Source organism: Euleptes europaea, chromosome 10, assembly GCF_029931775.1.
Source record: "Euleptes europaea isolate rEulEur1 chromosome 10, rEulEur1.hap1, whole genome shotgun sequence".
In the NCBI taxonomy this organism is placed as follows: domain Eukaryota; kingdom Metazoa; phylum Chordata; class Lepidosauria; order Squamata; family Sphaerodactylidae; genus Euleptes; species Euleptes europaea.
In genome coordinates, this window is record NC_079321.1 from 18917625 (window position 1) to 18937430 (window position 19806).

The following is a 19806-nucleotide window of genomic DNA, read 5'->3' on the forward strand; positions in this document are numbered from 1 at the left end:
CGTGTCCTTTCCGGTAAACCCAGAAAGGACACGAGTGGAGGAGATTAATCCAGTGAACTGAATTTGTTTCCCCGCTCCTCCACATGAAGCCAGCTGGGTGACCTGGGGCTAGTCACACACTCTCAGCCTCACCTACCTCCCAGGGTGTCTGTTGTGGGGAGAGGAAGGTGATTGTAAGCCGGTTTGATTCTTCCTTATATGGTAGAGAAAGTCAGCATATAAAAACCAACTCTTCTTCTTCTATTTTTCTCTAGGCCTGTTGACAACTCTAGGTGCAAGCAAAATCTGTTGAATGTGTCTTGCTGCCATATAAAATTGATCCCTCCAACACAACTTTTCACTTCTGCTTCTCAAGGTGAAATAGATTATTTATACACAGAGAGGAAGAGACAGAAGCCCTCCAACAGACATGAAACTATTGATGGATGTAACTAACGAGACCAGTCCCCTGAAATCAACTCCCCCTTCTCCCAGATCCTTTCCTAAAGGGATCGAGATGCTTTCTTACTTGCATCTCCCTCTTTGATGGCGAATACAGTATCAAAACAATTTCAGCTTTCAGAGAAACATGCTTCAAAAAGGCAGCCAAGGGAAGGCTGCAGGGGGAAAGCCAAACAGGCTCCCGGATCAGCATCTGCACAGTAGCAGAGAGCAAGGAAACAAAGATCCATTAGCCCTTGTAAGCTGGGGGCTCAGCTACTGCCCTGGGGCCGCTGACATGTTCTGCCAACAGAATTTCCTTTTGAGGCAAAGGAGGCTGGGAAAAGGCTTAATGATCCCTTCTCTGCTTTCTCATTCTATTACACCAGACCAAGGTAGATGAAGGAGTGTAATTTGACTAACAAGCTGGCCAGTTCAACTCTCTGGCTTAAAGCAAAAAGTCAGGTAGTACCTTTTATTATGACCAGCCAAAACTGCAGGCTACTCTCAGAGAATCTTCTAGAATTCTCCCATCACCTTCTTCTAGTTGGTCTGCCACCTAAGGTGGCACACTTGACCTCTACTATAGCAACAGGTAAAGCTAGGGTTGCCAACCTCCCAGGTACTGAAATGAATAACGGCAGAAAATTGCCCAGCTTTTTTTTTAAATAACCAAAAGTGTAATAACTCATAAGATAGTGTAAATCACCAACCAATACATATAAACAATCCTATAACATCATATATATGTCTAAATCAATCCAGCTAATAGAGTCCACAATGGAGTATTATTATCAGCCTCTCAACTTCCTTTTTGCAAAATATTGTGTTTTCCAAGCCTCAGGAAAGTTTGAAAAGGAAATTCTTCATATGGTGAATTCGTGGAGTAGTATCCTGACAGATGCACAATTCTTCATGGACAGACCACAGGTCTCACAAACCAGCCAAGTCAGTGCTGCAAAGCTACAGGGGCCCAGGTATCGCCCTGTTTCGACCGCGTCTTCTTCAGGAATCAACAACGGCAGCTGCTATATCTGCTCCTGATACTATCGGCTAGAGATCAGTTGTAATAGCAGGTGATCTCCAGCTAGTACCTGGAGGTTTGCAACCCTATATTTGGGCAAAAACTCTATGGTGCTGTAGAGTTCTGCCAGAATACCAGAGCATCCCCACATTGCCGGCAACTTGATGACATCACTTTTGGCGTACACTGGAAGTGATGTCGCCATGAGGCCGGCCTAGGCCTCCCTTTGCTACTGGTAAGTCCCCCTGCCAGCCGGCTGATTGGCGGCAGGGGGAGGAACCTGGGCAGGGTTCCCTGACAAGAGCCTGGCAACCCTAAGTCAGGCATGATGTTACAAATTTTTAAAAAATAGAAGCGTAAAAGCAGATTCCTCAGGCCTTGTCTTGCGTGCATCTCTAAGGAATGCAAGCAGGCAATTGGCTTGACTTAATTGCTGGTGTGGTATCACTTTACAGCATGTTCACTGTTGTCCAATTTTTAATTCTTTCAAAACACACAATCAGAAACGGTATTCAAACTGTTGTGACAAGGGCCTTTTCCTCATGAATGGTTTAAAACGTTTCATGCCATCAAAAGCTACATCTTATTTTTTTTTCCATTTCTGCACGTTTTTTCCTTCGCTTGTTTTCGGAAGAGTTGCCCCATCATTTTTCCTCCGTTGTTTTCCCAAGTACTTTTATCATGATGTTATTTTTCTCCATTTCAGAGCTAGCGTCCCTTGAATGTGCGAACTTCTTGAAACTGTTTTTATTGCTCCGCCCCACCAAACACCCTTCCCTTGATCACACCCACTGCTTTGTCATCTCCCTTCCCCTCCCTCCACCCATTTCCCCTCTATATTTTTTTTTAACCACAAGATTAGTGATATAATGCTGGATCGAATGGATACAAGCATGCTAGAATAACCCTCTTCGTTTCTGCAGTCTCCTAGGCTACTGCTACCCTGAGCTTCTCTTTACACACTGGGAAAGCCAGAATATGTCTTAATTCCGGGAAGTTCAGAAAGTTGCTTATTAAAACCCTCCGAGCAAAACAGAAAATGAATTAATTGGACTGCGTTGAGAACACTGCGATAGTTCGATAGTTCAACAGTGCTTGATTGCAAAGCAAAGTGGATGAACGCACTGGGCCACTAGTTGTTTGGGGAGGAGGGGTGCAGATGTGCCTAATGGTGGGTTGTGCTTCGGTTTGGGGCATCCATTTTGCGCGCAACGTTTTCCAGATGTATAATGGCGAATGATTAGGGGGAAGTGGGGGGAGCGTCCAGCACGATCATCCACGGCGTCACAAATCACATGACGTGTCCCCCTACCACCACCAGAAAACAATGCACTGGGAAAAGAATTTCAGAATAGTGCAACCTTTATCTAGGTCCTTGACACTTGTAAAATACAGTGTGTAGCCAGCTAGCAGGGGAGCACCTTGCCGCTGTACAATTGTTAACAAGTATCACAATTTACAATTTTTTCACAATAAAGTGGCTTTTCAATATTTGTGGTACACAACACAATAGAAATGTCCATAGAGGCCACTGACAATGGGGTTCCGGTATTTTATCCCATTTTGCGTCTGCTTCTTGGGTCGTGGCGATCCTGTGTTGATTTAAAGCTGCATACACACAGCCCAGCTGTGTTGAATTAAGGTATATGCAATTCTTTTAAAGTTGTATATAATGTAGGGCGGAGTTTGTCCTGGGTTAGATGCCTTATCCAGTCATCCATTAGAAGCAGGAAGTCACACACTGTACAAATGAGTATGGTTATATATTTGTTTATAGACAATGTTTATATGATTTTCAGACCTTATGTGGAGTGTTTTCACTAGTCGGAACAATCAACATAGGATCGCCACAACCCAAGAAGCAGACGCGAAATGGGATAAAATACCGGAACCCCATTGTCGGTGGCCTCTATGGACATTTCTATTGTGTTGTGTTATGAACCACAAATATTGAAAAGCCACTTTATTGTGAAAAAACTGTAAATTGTGATACTTGTTAACAATTGTACAGCGGCAAGGTGCTCCCCTGCTAGCTGGCTACACACTGTATTTTACAAGTGTCAAGGACCTAGATAAAGGTTGTACTATTCTGAAATAGGCTTAACAGCTTTTTTATGCCATAAGTGCTCAATTTTTTGATTTCACATTACCTGGAGGTTGGCAACCCAACTGATACTCCATCACATTAACAGAATCCATCTTGCCACCATGAAGTTGGGTATATATTTTCAGCCTTTTTGGCAAAGAACAGCAGAAAAGAGGCAGCAGACCTTGCAGTTAATGTTCTGTGCTTTGAGAGAAAAGCAAGTATGTGAGAAAAGCCTGTGGAGTATGTTTGTTTTTTCACTGACAAAGAAAAATGGCCTGACAGGAAAGTCTCTTCATGGCCTCTTCTTCTGATACTTGACTAATAGAGCGATGAAGCGTAATTGGAAGTTGCCCAGATGAGGTCTGCTTTTGTATCGTGTCTTCCTTTTACATATATGTCATTTGCATAATCATAAGTTGTGTGATATTTACGTTCCAGTCTTATGATTCATACATTTGGCAAATTCAGTTTCACGAGCAGGTCCGGAATGAAAATCCATTTGTCGGTTCCGGCATCGTGGTTTAAATATTTCAAATCGCCTCCACAACTCCCGCCTGTACAAACCTCAGGTTAGTCCCAGACAAATCCATCTTCTCAGTTCTGTCAGCCAGCCGTCTATTTTATTCTTTCTACCTGAATATTAGCCACTGAGAAAGAGAAAATGTGCATACATTTGAATGAATGCAGTGAATCAAGGTGGAACAATGTAAATCCAGGTGATTTCAATCAGCCATTTAAATCATGATTTAAATCATAAAAGGGGGGAGCCCAATTTAAATCAAGTTTCCCCATTTTGAAATTCATGCATTTGCTGAACAACAGTATGCACTACTTGACTGATGTAACAATTAAAAGATAGTGGTTTGCAGTTTATTGGGTTGCCAACTGCCTGGAGAAACAATGTCTGTCCCTACAATAGGGACTTAATGGGAGGTTATTTACCAAGTGATGTTATTTACTTCCAATGCCATGAAAAGCTTCAGCTGCCCATTTTTACTCATAATGCATCTATTAAAAGGACAGGACATTTTTCTCCAAGCCTGTTGGCAACTCAAATTTAAATTAATCTAATTAACTCGATTTAAGCAAAGCCTTTACACGCCCTGTGACCTCTAGTCCCTGTGACCTCTAGCCTACATGCCTCTTTCACTACACGGTTACTGCTGCAATCCTAAAGCTACTTTCTGGGGAGTAAGCCCCACTGAATAAAATGGGGCTTGATTCCGAGTAGACCTGCTTAGGCTTGCTCCCTGAATCCAATTGGAGACAAGGGGGACTACAATTGTGAATGTAATGGGTTTTTCTTTGGCTCTTTGCTCACATGTGAGGGTAACCCAGCACAATCCTGGCTGCATAGACCCCTCTCCAAAATCTTTCCAAATGGAGAACTGCAAATAAATGAGCACTTCCTTCCAATCAGCCTCCAGGCCTTCTCTCGCCTGCTACTGGTCAGACTAGGGTTGCCAAGTCTCTCTTCACTATCCGCAGGAGATTTTGGGGGCAGAGCCTGAGGAGGGTGGGGTTTGGGAGGGGAGTAATCAGAATTACATATAACATCACAGCCAAGACACATTAGGTTCGTACATACAACCATTAGCATAACCTATTAGCGTGGTCTTGAGGAGTTTACTTAGATGGCTATATTAGGGCTGTTGAATTAAAAAAAATCGGTATAGTTCGGATTCGGCTGAATTCGGCTCGTTTAGATTCGGCATATGCCGAAGTCCGAACTCCCCCACTTCGGATCCATGCAATTCGGCGGGAATTCAAAGTTCGGAAAAAAAATTAAACCGAATAAAGCCATTAAAAACACAACTGCGCCTTTCCGCAGCTCTGGGGGGGCATTTTTGGGGATAGAGGTCCCAAACTTTCAGCAGAGCTTCAAAGGACGTTTCTTGAAAGACCCCCCAAGTTTTGTAAAGATTGGGTTGGGGGGGCTGAGATATGGGCCCCGAAAGGGGTCCCCCCCACCCTTAATGTGCATCTCTGAGCAGAGCTTGCCGCCCACGCACAAAGCTCCCAGCCCCAACAATCAGCTGAGACGTTTTTTATGAATGAGGGAAAACCTGAAGACACACAACTGAAACCCCCCCCTCAAACCAGGGAGAGAGAGACTCGAGGGGGAACACACACCCCAGGCAGAACCGGCAAAAGAGTCTTCAATCACTGGTCTAGGCCTTGTTAAGGCGGCTAGCTGTACCATCCGAGCAAGGATGATCTCACTGGCACCTGATTAGAAATGGCTGCCAGCTTATGCTAACCCAGTGATCACACACTAGTGAATCTGAACCAAAGATTAATTCTTTACCCCTTATACATGGGGCAGTGTCTTTACATATGTGTGCAGAATATACATATGCCTGATGCTATGCTTTTATACCTGAGCATAGCACCTTATAAACCTGTGAGTATTCATACATGTGAAAGAATATATGTTTTCCCATAAATGAAGTTTATAGGCACTTCAAGAGATGTTTATTCTTACAGCCATAGGCCAAAATAAAATACACAGTACAATACAATGCAATACAATACAATCACAGCTAAAAAGAGGTTAGACAGGGTATTAGTACATGTTTCAATATAATTTGCAAATTACTTGGTCTAACCATGAACCTAATCGCTGAGTATTATTCAGAGAGCCGTGGTTAAAATTTCTGTCACAGAAGGAGTTATACACAATTAATTCTATTGGTTTTGAGGCTATCAGACTCCCTTCTTTCTAATTCCTGCGTGGCAGAATTTTGCGACCTTGGGGGGCTCTGTCACCTGGAGATCAGTTGTAATTCGGGGAGATCTCCAGGTTGTTTTCTTTACTCTTCTAAATGCCTCTGGCTGGGACCCAAATGCCATCTCCATCCTCGAATGGGTCTGCTTGTATAACAAGGGTTGGTTGCTGTTGATTCCTGCTTGCTGCTGCCACTGCTTGTGCAGCTTCCAGTCTCAATTCCAGGCATACCTCGATCCTCCAGAATGGATTTTCAGGAGGCTGCCAGAAGGAGGAGGAAGTGGACAAAGTCTGTTCCACGCACAAAGCTCTTCTCGCACTTTTGTGGATCCAAACCATTAATTGCTATCTACCCCTGCAAAGGAGATATCTAGAAATGTTGGTTTTCAGATGCAATTTTTACTGATGGAGCAATTAGTCCAACCTATCATTTAAACCAATTGTTCATACAATGAAAACACTCCAGCCCGGTAATTCATGGCAATCAATTCCTTGGTATCCATTATTTTTAGAATGTTTGCTTGGCAACACAAACACTCGCCATGACCCCATTTTCTTCACTTTTCTTTCCCTTTTTTTCTGAACCATTGTGGATGTAGTTCATCGTCTCTCTCGTCTCTAGAGAGACCAAAAAAACCCAGTAAAATTCATTCACCATCATCATCTTCACCAAAGGGGAAGCAAGGAGATTCTGGCACTATGCCACCTCTTGCAAACAGTGAACAGAGAATCCCTCACTGCTACAGATGCCAGCCTCCAGGTGGGACCTGGCAGTCCCCAAGGATTACAGCTCATCTCCAACGTGGTGTAGTGGTTAAGAACGGTGGTTTGGAGCGGTGTACGTTGACCTGGAGAACCGGGTTTGATTCCCCTCTCCTCCACATGAGCGGCGAAAGCTAATCTGGTGAACTGGATTTGTTTCCTCACTCCTCCACAAGAAGCCAGCTGGGTGACTTTGGGCAAGTTGCAGCTCTGTTAGAGCTCTCTCAGCCCCACCTTCCTCACAGGGTGTCTGTTGTGGGGAGGGGAAGGGAAGGTGATGGTAAGCCGGTTTGAGTCTCCCTTAAGTGGTAGAGAAAGTCGGCGTATAAAAACCAACTCTTCTTCTTCTTTCAGACTACAGAGATCAGTTCCCCTGGAAAAAACGGCTGCTTTGGAGGGTGGCCTATGTGGCACTGTGCCCAACAGAGGTCCCTGTCCTCCCCAGGCTCCACCCCCAAATCTCCAAGAGTTTCCCAACCTGGATCTGGCACCCCTACCCCCTCCATATCTGCCAGTGACCAGGGGGCAGCTGGCAACCCAACTCACTACCCGTCTTTTGTATAGAGCTCGATCATTAGGGTTGCTAGGTCCCTCTTTGCCACCAGCAGGAGGTTTTGGGGTGGAGCCTGAGGAGGGCAGGGTTTGGGGAGGGGAGGGACTTCAATGCCATAGAGTCCAATTGCCAAAGAGGCCATTTTCTCCAGGGGAACTTATTTCTGTCGGCTGGAGATCAGTTGTAATAGCAGGTGATCTCCAGCTACTACCTGGAGGTTGAGAGAAAATAAGTACCAAACAAACACGTTGAATGCAAACACGAATTTAGTGCAAGTGATAAAAATGTGCAAATAATTGAATAACAAACAACAGACACCACTAAACAAACAATACAAATGATTAATACATAACGGAGCAGTTTTACAAGCACCCTTGAACTGCTAGAATTTAGTTGAGATTTTGAAAACCTTGTACCAAGGAGCTTTGTCTCCCGATAATTGAACGGTGCGCTGATGAAGCCGCCAGCGCGGCGGTGAAAACGTTAAGTTAATCCGGACTGCGTTTCAACCCGACTCGATCATTCCCACCGTCTTCTTAATTGATTTTACCACGTATGAAGCCTTTGGGTCTTGTTAAATAATACCAAAGAAGGCGTTGTTGAAGACTACTTGGGAGCTATAGTACCAAGTGCCTATTTTTCTCCAGCACTACCTGGAGGTTGGCAACCCTATATTTGGGCAAAAACTCTATGGTGCTGTAGAGTTCTGCCAGAATACCAGAGCATCCCCACATTGCCGGCAACTTGATGACATCACTTTTGGCGTACACTGGAAGTGATGTCGCCATGAGGCCGGCCTAGGCCTCCCTTTGCTCCTGGTAAGTCCCCCTGCCAGCCGGCTGATTGGCGGCAGGGGGAGGGACCCAGGCAGGGGTTCCCCCACCCCTGACAAGAGCCTGGCAACCCTAAGTCAGGCATGATGTTACAAAATTTTTAAAAATAGAAGCGTAAAAGCAGATTCCTCAGGCCTTGTCTTGGTGCATCTCTAAGGAATGCAAGCAGGCAATTGGCTTGACTTAATTGCTGGTGTGGTATCACTTTACAGCATGTTCACTGTTGTCCAATTTTTAATTCTTTCAAAACACACAATCAGAAACGGTATTCAAACTGTTGTGACAAGGGCCTTTTCCTCATGAATGGTTTAAAACGTTTCATGCCATCAAAAGCTACATCTTATTTTTTTTCCATTTCTGCACGTTTTTTCCTTCGCTTGTTTTCGGAAGAGTTGCCCCATCATTTTTCCTCCGTTGTTTTCCCAAGTACTTTTATCATGATGTTATTTTTCTCCATTTCTGACTGTGAACTATGGTTCAAAAAAAGGCTGACGGGAGCTGCAGAATCACTGGATTCCTTCCAACAACTGCTTCACTCCTCTGAACAGATTCCCCCTCTTGTGTCTTAACCCTAGTTGGCAAATATGTAAATAAAGGAAAATGCACCCATTCAGTTGGATCCAAGCAGAAAGAAAAATGTGTTTGGTGCTGTTCTAATAGCATAGGCAATGGCACAAAATCTACTCCAACCTTTTTGAGCCTGTGGAATTCTTCCATAGGGTGATGGGCGCCACCACAAAATGGCTGCTGCAACATAGAGCCAACCACAAAATAGAGCTACAGACACAGAGGACAGCCAGCGTGTAGTGGTTAAGAGCAGCCGACTCTAATCTGGAGAACAGGGGTTTGATTCCCCACTCCTCCTAGGATTGCCAACTCTTCATTGGCTTTTGAGGGCACACTCATCACATCTGCCATGGCAGCTTGACACCCCCTTTCTTTGTTCTTTTCTTCACATGTGCTATAGAGCTATGTGCTGTAGAGCTATAACAATTCTATTAGCAGTTGAAATAGGTAAGTGGCAATAGATCATTATTGGGGGGTGTGTGCTGTCAAGTCACAGCTGACTTATGGTGACCCCATAGGGTTTTCAAGGCAAGAGACTTTCAGAGGTGGTTTGCCATTGCCTCTGTGTCATAACCCTGGTATTCCTCGGGGGTTTCCTATCCAAATATCTGCCAGGGTCAGTGCTGAGAGTGTGTGACTGGCCCAGCAAGCTTCCATGGCGCAAGTGGGGATTAGAACCTGGGTTTCACAGATCCTAGTCTGACACCTTAACCATTACACCAAGCTGGCTCTCATATAGATCATTATAAGTGCTACTGATTAAAAAAAAAAAAACCACATAGAAAAAGCTTACCAGTACTATGGCATTAAAACAATGCTGGAAAATGGCACCCGCGAGTTGCTGACCATGACAAAATGGCACTGATTGGATGGGACCTTTACAGGCAGGAAGCTGTACACTGTGGCTTATCAGAAGGCTTCCTAACATGCTTGGTCCCTGTTCAAAAGATTGGAATAAAGCAGATTTGGGAGGCTGGGTTTTCATAGAATCATAGAGTTGGAAGGGACCACCAGGGTCATCTAATCCAACCCCCTGCACAATGCAGGAAATTCCAAACTACCTCCCTCCCCAAAGCCCCAGTGACCCCTACTCCATGACCAGAAGATGGCCAAGGTGCCCTCCCTCTCATGATCTGCCTACGATCACAGAATCAGCATTGCTGGCAGATGGCCATCTAACCTCTTCTTAAAAACCTCCACGGAAGGAGAGCTTAACACCTCCCGAGGAAGCCTGTTCCACTGAGGTTTTGAGGAAGGGGAAAATCTGGAACAGTTCGATTGCAGCATGGTGTGGAGAAATTGGTAAAGAGGCATTAAAAGAATTCCTCTTAACAACTGTAGCTGTCGTCCATGAAGAATCTTGTTGCTTTCTCTGTCTGCCCAAGGGTCGATGAATAAATTGTTTTCTCTTGGCTCATACCTAGGCTGGTCACACAATGATTAGAGAGTTACTTAGGAGGATGCAAAAACCACAGGGGCAGGGCAACGGTCACAGTTAATTTCCATGTGGTCACTTTCCTGCTACTATAACTCCCAAACTGGGTTTCCAACTGGAAACAAAGGGTGAAAACACATGGTCACTTTAGCCTCATTAATTCCCTGTTTCAGCCAGGATTCAGCCAGGATCGAACGCACGTTCGGCAAAACGCATGCGTTCGATCCTGGCTGAATCTTGGCTGAAACAGGGAATAAAGGAGGCTAAAGCGACCATGTGTTTTCGGCCAAAGTCTGCATCAGGAAAAAGCAAAAAAACAGCTTGCTCTGTTCCTGTGTCTTTAACAGCCATAGTGAACATCAGTGGTGAATATCAAGTATTGAACATTTTATTTATTTGTTTACTTGCTTTATTTGTAGTCCACCTTTCTCACCAAGGCACAAAATGGATTACGCAATTTAAAACAGTGAGAGCAGTATAATGCATACTATCAATTATGCATTGAAACAGGATTACAGAATTAGAGAAGCCTACTGAAACAACTACACTGTGTACAATTAAACACTACAGTACATACAATGAACAGTGAAACAAACCTGGAACACAACTTCAGAGAAACAGTGCAACCATACAACAAACGGAGCAATCCTAGCAGAGATTAAACATCAAACAGAAGACCTGAATTATTTCAAGATAATATTGATGTTCAAAATCATCTATGAACTACATGGAATAGTTAGCAGAATTTGCTAAAGTTGATATCAGGGTGCCAAATTTATTTGCACTCTAATATGAACGGAATACAGTACAATTTGAGAAAGTTATAGCAGCATTGCAAATGGTGGGGGGGGGGGTTATGTGAAAAAACCCCAGCAGGGACCAGATTGGTTTGAACCAGCGTTTCTAGAGTTGCCAGGTCCTTCTTTGCCACTGGAGGGAGGTGAGGTTGAGGGACGGACTTCAATGCCATAGAGTCCAATTGCCAAAGCGGCCATTTTCTCCAGGTGAACTGATCTCTATCGGCTGGAGATCAGTTGTAATAGCAGGAGATCTCCAGCTACTACCTGGAGGTTGGCAACCCTAAGTGTTTCTCATATGGCTTCTTTATTTGTAATACAAAGCTTCCTTTTTTTCCTTCAGATGGTTACTAACACTTAGCCGGCTCCCTAATCTAATCATATGTCTCTATGGGCTAGCCCAGGAAGAGAGAACCAATTCCCAGCCTGTTTCCCCACCCCAGTGGGTAATCATTAACAATCAGACCAAAAAAATCCCCTCCATTTCCACAGCGCCACTGTCTCCTCTAATCCCAGCGGGAGGATATTTTTTTCTATCCAATTGATTTATACAGCCAGGGGTACAAGACATACAGGGGCTGGTGAGGAAGCGGAGGGGAGAAAACGCTGAATAATTGCTAGATCAAGGGCAGGATTTCAGAAATGCACCACTGGATTCGTTTAATGAAAAGAATATTTGATGGAGGCGAATAAATTAACCCTGCCAAGGACAACCGCGGTTCTCAGGAGCGCCGTTACGAGCGACGCTCTCACGCGGGGCTGCGCGGATCAAACAGCTGCAAATGCCTTCCTCTCTCTGCTGTCCAAAAAGACCTCTTCCAGCTTTTCAGCACTGCAGGGTGCTAGAGCTGGGAGTGACCCACTATTTCTTGCAAGGAGGCAGGGCCAATCTTCCATTTTCATCCCTGGTGCTGACCAAGGGGTAGGGCTGGCAAGAGCCCAAAGGAAAAACATCTCTTGTCTGTAAGGGAGGCTTCACAGGATGTTATTTACAAGGGGCAGTTATTTACCCTCCATGTGTGGCTTTATGTTACACATCCTGAAACGCTGAACACCATATACAAGGTGTGAGCCGTGAGCTATGTTTTAAGTAGGGTTGCCTGGTCCCTCTTTGCCACCAGTGGAAGATTTTTGGGGCAGAGCCTGAGGAGGGCAGGGTTTGGGGAGGGGTGGGACTTCAATGCCATAGAGTCCAATTGCCAAAGTGGCCATTTTCTCCAGGTGATCTGTTCTCTATCAGATGGAGATCAGTTGTAATAGCGAGAGATCTCCAGCTAATACCTGGAGTAGTGTGCATTTCTAGATTTACAGCTTAGTGTGCATTTCTAGATTTACAGTACCTGGAGGTTGGCAACCCTAGCTTTAAGGCACATGGACAAACTAGCTTAACATAAAGCCACACAGAATAAAAGGCTGTTATATATATATATATTTACCTTGTAAAATGTATATGTCAGGATGTGTATTGTTAAATTGTGTGTGTGTGACCACTGAGGAAGGCCTGTAAAAGGCCGAAACACATCTGGTCAGATTTTGGTCGTTTTATGTACTAACATCAACTGTTATGTGTTGGTAATATTTGTAACTCTGTGCTTTTTATAGGGTTGCCAACCTCCAGGTAGTAGCTGGAGATCTCCTGCTATTACAACTGATCTCCAGCCGATAGAGATCAGTTCACCTTGAGAAAATGGCCGCTCTGTCAATTGGACTCTATGGCATTGAAGTTAGGCTTACCAGGTCTCTTTGCTCCACCGGCGGGAACTCTTCAGCAGCGCGCGACCTGCGCTACTGCCTCGAGCTTTCATAGAGTCTTGGCAGAGATTGATAGAGCATGGGCGCATTGTGTGTGCACACGTGCACGCATTGCCCACCGGCCCTCAGGTGGTCGGCAGGCAGCCCGGTGGATTGGCGCCACCACCGGGCACTTGGCAACCCTAATTAAAGTCCCTCCCCTCCCCAAACCCTGCCCTCCTCAGGCTCCGCCCCAAAAAACTCCCGCCGGTGGCGAAGAGGGACCTGGCAACCCTATCTTTTTAGGAAGCCTGCATATTTGGCTCTGTTTTTTATAAATACAATTGTGCACAATATATAATAAAAATAGATTTATTGGTTGCTATATTAGAAGGAAAATGGTGCCATTTACAAGACATCCCAAGGTACTTTGACTAAAATCTTTCCCAAAAGATCATATGAAACAAGATATGGGAAAGAACAGAGAAACGAACGGGAAAACATGGAAAGTGCAGCATTGGAGGATAGGGTTGCCAGGTCCCTCTTTGCCATCAGTGGGAGATTTGGGGGGCGGAGCCTGAGAAGGGCAGGGTTTGGGGAGCAGAGGGGCTTCAATCCCATAGAGTCCAATTGCCAAAGCGGCCATTTTCTCCAGGTAAACTGATCTCAATTGGCTGGAGATCAGCTGTAATAGCAGGAGATCTTCTGCTATTACCTGGAGGTTCAATCAGGTAAGGGCGTGTTGAACAAATAATTTGATAAATTCCCTGCGGAAAATATATATCAACGCGCAGCCACTATACACAATCTCTTTTTATATTTCAATGCTTTCAATCTTATGTAGTTGCATGTTATACCACTGGCGAAATAAAGCATACAGTAATTTTTCTACAGCATAAATCATATGTATAGATAAAGAATATTCCCACTGTATATCTCTATAATGCTTGTACTATTAAGCTTATAAAACACCAAAGGAATTGGAACAAAATATTTCTCTAGCCGGCTGCCGCCGTTCGCCACGCCTTGTTTGTAGAAGCACTCACTGCTCCGGCCGGCTGACCACAACTGACCATTCGTGCAATGTCCTCCGGAGCACTGCGTTGCTGTTAACTCTTGCTTATACAGCAACTGTTGGAAAGGATGTATACTGCTCACAGAAGATTTGTTCCATAAAACTCAGTTCACAAGGCGCAGATGCGCTGTAATGTGACAAGATCCCGGGTTTTTTAATCTTGTTTCGCGGGTATAGAATTCTGCTTCTTCAGACTTAATTATCTTGCATCTGACCGCAATTTCGCAGTTCTTAGCAAAGCAACATTTAGCCCAAAAAATGAATTTGTACTGTTTGTTTTGTTTTAATTATTTATGCCACCCTCTCAACTGTCAAGCTCCCCAGGAACAACCAAATCTAAAACTCTGATAGTTATACAATGGTTTAAAGCACACAAGAACAAAGCATGTCAGTAGCAGTGGAATTAAAAAAAAAAAAACATTTCCCAAGAAAGTGATGTTGGCCTGGGGTTGCCAACCTCCAGGTGGTGGGGGAGAAATAGACACCACTGTACTAATATCGGGAGGATGAGGAACTCAGTACAGGAGCGAAGTGTATACAAAGTGCAAAAAACTTTATAAGCTACCAAAATGACATAACAATACAGCTATACACACTATATACACTACAAAGCTGAAACATACAAGCTAAGACAAACAACGTGACTGTACAAGGTGGGGGAAAGTGTCAAAATGACACAGCTAATGTTCACAGAGTTTCTCTCAATTGTAGGAGAAGTGGTATCCAAAGGATTTTCAACGAGGTTCCCAACGAGGAGACGATCGTTTTGAGTTCACAATGAACAGATCTTCATCAGTCCTTCCTAAGATTCATATAAAACGTATACTAAACAATTGTTTACATACAAAATTGTCAAAACAGTCCAATAAAAAGTTATACTTACTGTTTGTTTTAATTATTTATGCCACCCCCCTCAACTGTCAAGCTCCCCAGGAACAACCAAATCTAAAACTCTGATAGTTGTACAATGGTTTAAAGCACACAAGAACAAAGCATGTCAGTAGCAGTGGAATTAAAAAAAAACCATTTCCCAAGAAAGTGATGTCAGCCTGGGGTTGCCAACCTCCAGGTGATGGCTGGAGATCTGCTATTACAATGGATCTCTAGCTGATAGAGATCAGTTCACCTGGAGAAAATGGCCGCTTTGGCAATTGGACTCTATGGCATTGAAGTCTCTCCCCTCCCCAAACCCCACTGTCCTCAGGCTCCACCCCAAAAACCTCCCGCCGGTGGCAATTAGGGACCTGGCAACCCTACGTCGGCCTCCAAAATGAACCTCTGAGACCTTAGCTCCTGCTACCTCCAAAGGAATTCTCCACTTGTCTTCTGTAAGACGAAGCACCCACTTGCCAAAAATAATGACTGAGGATTCTGTCTGGAGAGTACAGTTGCCAACCTCCAGGTACTAGCTGGAGATCTCCTGCTATTACAACCGTTCTTCAGCCAATAGAGATCAGTTCCCTGCCTACAGCAGCCTGATCTCTCCTAAGAAAAGACTACTTTGGAAAGGAGGGACTCTCGTCCACAAAAGTGTATGCTGGAATAAAATCTTATTAGCCTTTAAGCTGCCCCTTGGCTCTCAAATAACAATAGCAGCCATTGTGGAGATATCGACACAGGTTGAGCAAATTAAATCAGATATGAGGTTTGGGGGGAAAGGAAATTCAGGAACAAACGGCTCCAGCGCAAAATAAACTCCGTTCAAGCAACGGCTTTCGATAAAGTGAGGCGCGGGTCAGCTTCGTTGAGGGAGAGCTCGCATACGTGCCCTGTACTTTGAGTTAAGATGGCATGGTGGGAGAATCGCTTTCACCGGATCTAACTTGTGACTTGGAAGCACAGCTGATTCCAATGGTGACGGAAACGCGGAGGCTTTTCTTACAGAGTGTTGAACACTATAAAACCTGAGCTTCAACAAGACTCCCATAGTACTAAAAACAGCTTACCAATCTTGATCAAAGCCACTTGGGAATGGTGACAAGCCACATGATGTGACAACTAAATTGACACTCTTCAAAACAAAGGAGAAGAGCTGGCCTGATCTCTTACCTACAAGGGTAATCTTCAACGGCACCTACAGCGCCTTCCCTTAATTTGGAGACAAATCCAGAAACAGGACAGAAATGAACCTCCATTTGAGTTGATTCCAGCTGATACTCGTTCCGTGAGAAAACCCATCTAGATTGCTGGTCCTACACAGAGGTAATGTGCCTCTTGGGATCAGTGTATGCCCCCATACAGGGAATTCTTTCAGACTCTGCTCATGCCACTAGAAAATTTCAGAAGGCAATCTCACGCTTGGGGGAGGTTGGAAGGCTGTTATCACCCTTACTCCAGACGAAGTCCCAGCTGAAGTAGCAAAACCCCCAGTGGCAGACTCTGCTTTTAGAGAAGCCGTCCATAGGCTTTATTAGATCCATGATAATCGTGTGATTCCCGCAGCTATTTGATTCTGCATCACACACACAAAATATTGATATTTTTTTCTCAGATCATCCTATATCTGTAGTTTTCCCTCTTTCTCTACTACAGCAATTAACTCAATCACTAGGGTTGCCAGGTCCCTCTTCGCCACCAGCGAATTATTTTTGGGGCAGAGCCTGTTTAGGGCAGGGTTTGGCAAGGGGAGAGACTTCAATACCATAGAGACCAATTGCCAAAGCAGCCATTTTCTCCAGGGGGACTGATCTCTATCGGCTGCAGATCAATCGTAATAGCAAGAGATCTCCAGCCAGCATGGTGTAGTGGTTAAAAGCGGTGGTTTGGAGTGGTGGAGTCTGATCTGGAGAACTGGGTTCGATTCCCCACTCCTCCACATGAGCGGTGGAGACTAATCTGGTGAACTGGATTTGTTTCCCCACTCCTCCACACGAAGCCAGCTGGGTGACCTTGGGCTAATCACGCTCTTTCAGCCTCACCTACCTCACAGGGTGTCTGTTGTGGGGAGGGGAAGAGAAGGTGATTGTAAGCCGGTTTGAGTCTCCCTTAAGTCTTAGAGAAAGTCGGCATATAAAAACCAACTCTTCTTCTTCTAATACCTGGAGGTTGGCAACCCTATCAATCACTATCCCTAGAACATGAGTTGCCAACTTTTTAACTGGTCCCTCTAACTGTCCCTTTAATATCAGTTTGACCTGCAAGTAGTTATTAGGTGATGTGATTTAAGGCCAAACTGCACATTATGGCGGCCGTGGGTTCAACATGTGGCCAATGACACCATTTTACAGAAGAATTTGACCACATAAAAAACCCTGCGGGCAATCTTGTTCCCACACACACTCACACACCTTTTCAATTACTGATACAGCCACAGGAAGCCCTCGCAGCATTTGTAATGGTCCAATTCGTCTGTAAAATGGTGTCAACGGCCACATGTGCAACCTGTGGCGGCCATAAGGTGTAGCTTGGCTCTTTGCTTCATGTGTGTGTTAAGTGCTGTCACGTTGCTCCCAACTCATGGTGACCCTATGAATCAATGTCCTCCAAAACGTCCTATCCTTAACAAACAACCTGGCTCAGGTCTTGCAAACTGAGGGCTGTAGCTTCCTATAGAATCAATCCATCTCTTGTTGGGTCTTCCTCTTCTACTGCTGCCTTCGACTTGTCCTAGCATGATTGTCTTCTCCTAATGTGACCAAAGTACGACAGCCTCATTTGAGTCGCTTTAACTTCTAGGGTCAGTTCAGGCTTGATTTGATCTATAACCCACTTCGTGCCTTGGGGAATTTCAACTGCCCATTTCTATTCATTAAACCTCCATTAAAAGGATCAGGATGTTTGTTTCTTGTCAGTTGGCAACTTTATCTACAACTTGGTCACACCACAGTGTAATGCGTTGCTGCCTTGGGAATCAAAAGCAGAGGAGCAAAGGGAATGTTTTTGGAGGTGGAAAACGCCACTCTTACTGAGCACACTTCTTCAGGAAAAGTTTTTTTTTTAAGAGATAACACTAACTCCCCCCCCCCCAAAGTAATTTCAAACAATGAGGTTAAGCCCACAGGTAGTGTGGGATGCATTCAAAGCGACAGGTTGGTGTATCAGTCAGACAGTATGCCTAAAAAAAGAATGGCAGGTGGAATAGGAGTGCTTGATTAAGCAATTACATTCAGTAGCATTTCAATTATTTAAAAAAAAAACAGGAACAAATAAAAAAGTTCAGAGAGCTCACAGCTGTTAAGAAAAAGGCTTGAGGTATTAGAGACGAACAATGCTCAGAGGATAGTTACAAACATGCGGCAAAAACTACTTTGAATGTGGGAATCAGCATAGCAAAATGCCGGCTATAGTTTTAGATGAAAAACAATAGAAACGTTTTCTCTTTTGGAGTTAGCTAGGAATAACTTTCTCTTCTCATTCTATGGAAACCTGCCACCTGTTAGCAAAATATTGTCACACTTTCTATACAGTTATATTCAAGTCTAGTAGTACCCTAGTCTAGAGACCAACAAGATCTAGCTGTTCTACTTCAGACCAACACGGCTACCTCGTGAAACTTTCTATACAGATACCAAGCTGGACCCAAAGATTATTTAGCTTCAGTATTCTTGCCCACACTGTCAAGAGGTCTTTTGGAAAGGTGCTGTTACACCACAGTCCAGGCTAGCCCAATCTCAGAAGCTAAGCAGGGTTGGCCCTGGTTAGTACTTGGATGAGAGACCACCAAGAAAGACAAGGGTCATTTATGCATAGGAGTTTGACCTGAGGTTCGTTGCTGGCTGAACCCACACTTTCCTGTTGGGAATCTATTCACCAGCAGTCTCCGAGCTCAAATCAAGTCCCCGCCCCTTTAAATGCTGCTTTGTAATTGGCTTACTTTGTAGTTCTTACTGTGAGAGAACCCCCTCCCCAAAACCCAATTGCTGCATAAAAAAAAATTTTAAGAAAAAACAGAGCAATCTGAAAGGGTGAGGGAAGAAATCCAAGCTTCAGTTTTAAAAAAGCCTTTCTTCTGCTCAGAAAGAGCTCCCAAGAAGCAGGAAGTATTTGAATCCTCGCCTCCCGACATGCTGCTTTCTAATTGGCTGAGAGCACAATCAAGCTTGCATGTCTTGCACTTTGCCTTATGCTCAGAGATTTCACCCAAGCTGAGCTCAGGGGAGAAGGAAGAATCGGGTGAGTGAAAGTACCCATGCATAAAAGACCAAGGATTGCTATGCAGAGGCAGGCAATGCCAAACCAGCTCTGTTCATCTGTTGCCTTGAAAACCCTATGGGGTCACCGTAAGTTGGCTGTGAGTTCACTTTCCACCACCATGACACCCAAAGAAGTGAGATCATTAAAAGAAATCAGACATTTCTGGGACCTGGTGGGATTCCAGCAGAACTTTAGAAAGGATTTGAAGGACAGCTGGTACCTTATCTCACAAAATTGTTTAATGGTTCGATGACAGATGGAACTCTTCCTCCCCTACCCTCCACTGAATGAGGCCCAACTGGTAGGCCCGCCCAACCCTGGCAGAGATCACACAAGCAGCTATGCCTACTGCTCTGTAACACTCATTAAGCGGGATAACTAGATTGTTTGCTGCTGTTCTCACTGGCTCAACAAAAGAGCGGGTCGATATATTGACAGGGACCAAACTGGTTTAATGCCTCAGAGCAACATGGTGGGTATTATAAAAGACATGTTCGACAAAAGGCAGGCGGCAACACTTGCTGGAGAGCGGCCATTTTTGTCTCTCGGTGCCAAAAAACAACTATATGGCTACTTGGACTGTTTTTTCCGCTCCTCAAAAGTTTGCTAGATTATATTAACTTTGGATATTGATTTCTCGAAGCAGTTAACACACTCTG